The 3548-nt window shown below is 42.4% G+C and overlaps 1 non-coding gene across 1 annotated transcript; it reads right to left on the bottom strand.

The window, feature by feature from the left end:
• Positions 1-576: 576 nt before the first annotated feature.
• Positions 577-680, bottom strand: LOC112731146 (small nucleolar RNA R71). Its single transcript, XR_003166937.1, has one exon. It is a non-coding gene; the product is annotated as a small nucleolar RNA R71 (small nucleolar RNA).
• Between the last annotated feature and the right edge of the window lie 2868 nt (positions 681-3548).

Genomic DNA, 3548 nt, shown 5'->3' with positions numbered 1-3548 from the left:
AGGATTCCTATTCTTTTCTGTTCTCTTCTTCTTCATATGAGCAGGAACAAGGATAAGAACATTCTTGTTGAAGCTGATCCAGAACCTGAAAGGACTCTAAAGAGGAAGCTAAGAGAAGCTAAAGCACAACACTCTGGAGAGGACCTTACAGAAATTTTCGAAAAAGAAGAAGAGATGGCCGAACCCAACAACAATGGTAGAGATATAAGGAAGATGCTTGGTGACTTTATTGCACCCTCTTCTGACTTCTGTGGAAGTAGCATCTCAATTCCTGCAATTGGAGCAAACAACTTTGAGCTTAAGTCTCAATTAGTTTCTCTAATGCAACAGAATTGCAAGTTTCATGGACTTCCATTAGAAGATCCTCATCAGTTCTTAGCTGAATTCTTACAAATCTGTAACACTATTAAGACCAATGGGGTTAATCCTGAGGTCTGCAGACATATGCTTTTTCCCTTTGCTGTAAGAGACAGAGCCAGGATATGGTTGGACTCACAACCTAAAGATAGCCTGAACTCTTGGGAAAAGTTGGTCAATGCTTTCTTGGCCAAATTCTTTCCACCTCAGAAATTGAGCAAGCTTAGACTGAAAGTCTAAACCTTCAGACAGAAGGAAGGTGAATCCCTCTATGAAGCTTGGGAAAGATACAAGCAATTGACCAGAAGGTGTCCTTCTGACATGTTTTCAGAATGGAGCATCATATGTATATTCTATGATGGTCTGTTTGAATTGTCCAAGATGTCATTGGACCACTCTGCTGGAAGATCTCTTCATCTGAAGAAGACGCCTGCAGAAGCCCAGGAACTTATTGAAATGGTTGCAAATAACCAGTTCATGTACACTTCTGAAAGGAATCCTGTAAATAATGGGACAACTCAAAAGAAAGGAGTTCTTGAGATTGATACTCTGAATGCAATATTAGCTCAGAACAAAATATTGACTCAGAAAGTCAATATATTTCTCAGAGTCTGTCTGGAATGCAAGCTGCAACAGGCAGTACTAAGGAAGCTTCCTCTGAAGAAGAAGCCTATGACCCTGAGAATCCTGTAATGGAAGAGGTGAGTTACATGGGAGAATCCTATGGAAACACCTATAATCCTTCATGGAGGAACATCCAAATGTCTCATGGAAGGATCAACAGAAGCCTAATCAAAGCTTCAATAACAATAATGGTGGGAGAAATAGGTTTGGCAATAGCAAACCTTTTCCATCATCTTCTCAGCAACATACAGAGAATTCTAAGAAGAGCCACTCTAACTTAGCAACTATAGTCTCTGATCTTTCTAAGACCACTCTCAGTTTTATGACTGAAGCAAGGTCCTCCATTAGAAATTTGGAGGCACAAGTGGGACAACTGAGTAAAAGAGTGGCCGAAACTCCTCCAAGTACTCTTCCAAGCAATACAGAAGAGAATCCAAAGAGAGAGTGCAAGGCCATCTACATAACCAACATGGCCGAACTTGGAGAGGAAGAAAAGACAGTGATTTCCAATGAGGAAGACCTCAATGGATGTCTACTAGCCACTAAGGAGTTCCTTATTGAGGAACCAAAGGAATCTGAGGCTCATATAGAGACCATAGAGATTCCACTAAACTTACTGTTGCCATTCATGAGTTCTGATGAGTATTCTTCCTCTGAAGAGGATGAAGATATTGTTGAAGAGCAAGTTGCTCAATATCTAGGAGCAATCATGAAGCTGAATGCCAAGTTAATTGGTAATGAGACATGGGAGGATGAACCCACATTGCTCATCAATGAACTAAATGATCTGGTTCAACTGAAATTACCTCAGAAGAAACAGGATCCTGGAAAGTTCTTAATACCTTGTACCATAGGCACTATAACCTTTGAGAAGGCTCTGTGTGACCTGGGGTCAGGGATAAACCTCATGCCACTCTCTGTAATGGAGAAACTAGGTATTTTTAAGGTGCAAGCTACAAGAATCTCACTAGAGATGGCAGACAATTCAAGAAAATAGGCTTATGGACTTGTAGAGGATGTCTTGGTGAAGGTTGAAGGGCTGTACATCCCTGCTGATTTCATAATCCTAGACACTGGGAAGGATAAAAATGAATTCATCATCCTTGGAAGATCCTTCCTAGCCACAGCAAAAGCTGTGATTGATGTGGACAGAGGAGAGTTAGTCCTTCAATTGAATGAGGAGTACCTTGTGTTTAAGGCTCAATGATCTTCATCTGCAAGCATGGAGAGGAAGCATGAAAAGCTTCTCTCAATACAGAGTCAAATAGAGCCCCCACACTTAACTTCTAAGTTTGGTGTTGGGAGGCCAACATCAAGCTCTGAGTCTCTATAAAGCTCTCTAAGAGCTCACTGTCAAGCTATTGACATTAAACAAGCGCTTGTTGGGAGGCAACCCAATTTTATTTAATTATATTTATTTATTTTACATTGTTATTTTATGTTTTCCTTAGGTTGATGATCATGGAAGTCACAAAAATAGCTGAAAAATAAAAAACAGAATGAAAAACAGCATAAAAAATAGCACACCCTGGAAGACAGGCTTACTGGCGTTTAAACGCCAGTAAGGATAGCAGAATGGGCGTTTAACGCCCAGCCTGGCAGCATTCTGGGGATTAAACGCCAGAATGGGCAGCACTCTGGGTGTTTAATGCCAGAAAGGTCTGTTTGACATCGGGCTGGCGTTAAACGCCAGAAATGGGCATCTGGCTGGCGTTTAACGCCAGAAATGGGCATCTGAGTTGGATTTTTCTGGCTAACCTTACACAAAGAAGCGATAGAGTTCGTCAAGACATGCCCACCATGTCAGAAGCATGCTAACTTCCACATCGCTCCACTAGAAGAGCTCATCAGTGTAACGTCACCCTGGCCGTTCGCAAATGGGGGCTAGACCTCCTAGGACCTTTTCCCCAAGGATCAGGACAAGTCAAGTTCCTCATTGTAGGGGCAGACTATTTCACAAAATGGATTGAGGCAGAGCCCCTAGCCAATGCCACCACTCAAAGAAGTCGAAAATTTCTATACAGGAACATTATTACAAGGTTTGGGGTCCCTTACTCCATCACCACAGATAATGGCACTCAATTTACTGATACAGGTTTCAGGAACTTGGTAGCCGACTTGAAAATAAAGCACCAATTCACATCCGTAGAACACACACAAGCTAACGGACAGGCAGAAGCTGCCAACAAAGTCATACTAGCCGGGTTAAAACGGAGACTACAGGGTGCAAAGGAAGCTTGGGCCGAAGAGCTCCCACAAGTCCTATGGGCATATTGGACAACTTCGTACTCCACCACTGAAGAATCACCCTTCCGACTTGCTTACGGAATGGAGGCAATGATCCCAGTGGAGATAGAGGAAGGATCCCCCAGAATGATCCTCTATAATGAAGAGATCAACTCCCAAAATCAAAGGGAAGAACTCGACCTACTATCTGAGGTCTGAGAAAGAGCTCAGATTAGAGAAGAAGCATTAAAGCGTCGAATGGCTTCAAGGTACAACCAGAAGGTAGTCCAGCAAAGTTTCGCCATCAACGATCTCATCCTAATCCGAAATGACATCGGAGC

The sequence above is a fragment of the Arachis hypogaea genome, chromosome 12 (assembly GCF_003086295.3).
Source record: "Arachis hypogaea cultivar Tifrunner chromosome 12, arahy.Tifrunner.gnm2.J5K5, whole genome shotgun sequence".
In the NCBI taxonomy this organism is placed as follows: domain Eukaryota; kingdom Viridiplantae; phylum Streptophyta; class Magnoliopsida; order Fabales; family Fabaceae; genus Arachis; species Arachis hypogaea.
Note: the sequence above shows the minus strand (reverse complement) of the source record. Positions and strands in the feature narration are given on the sequence as shown.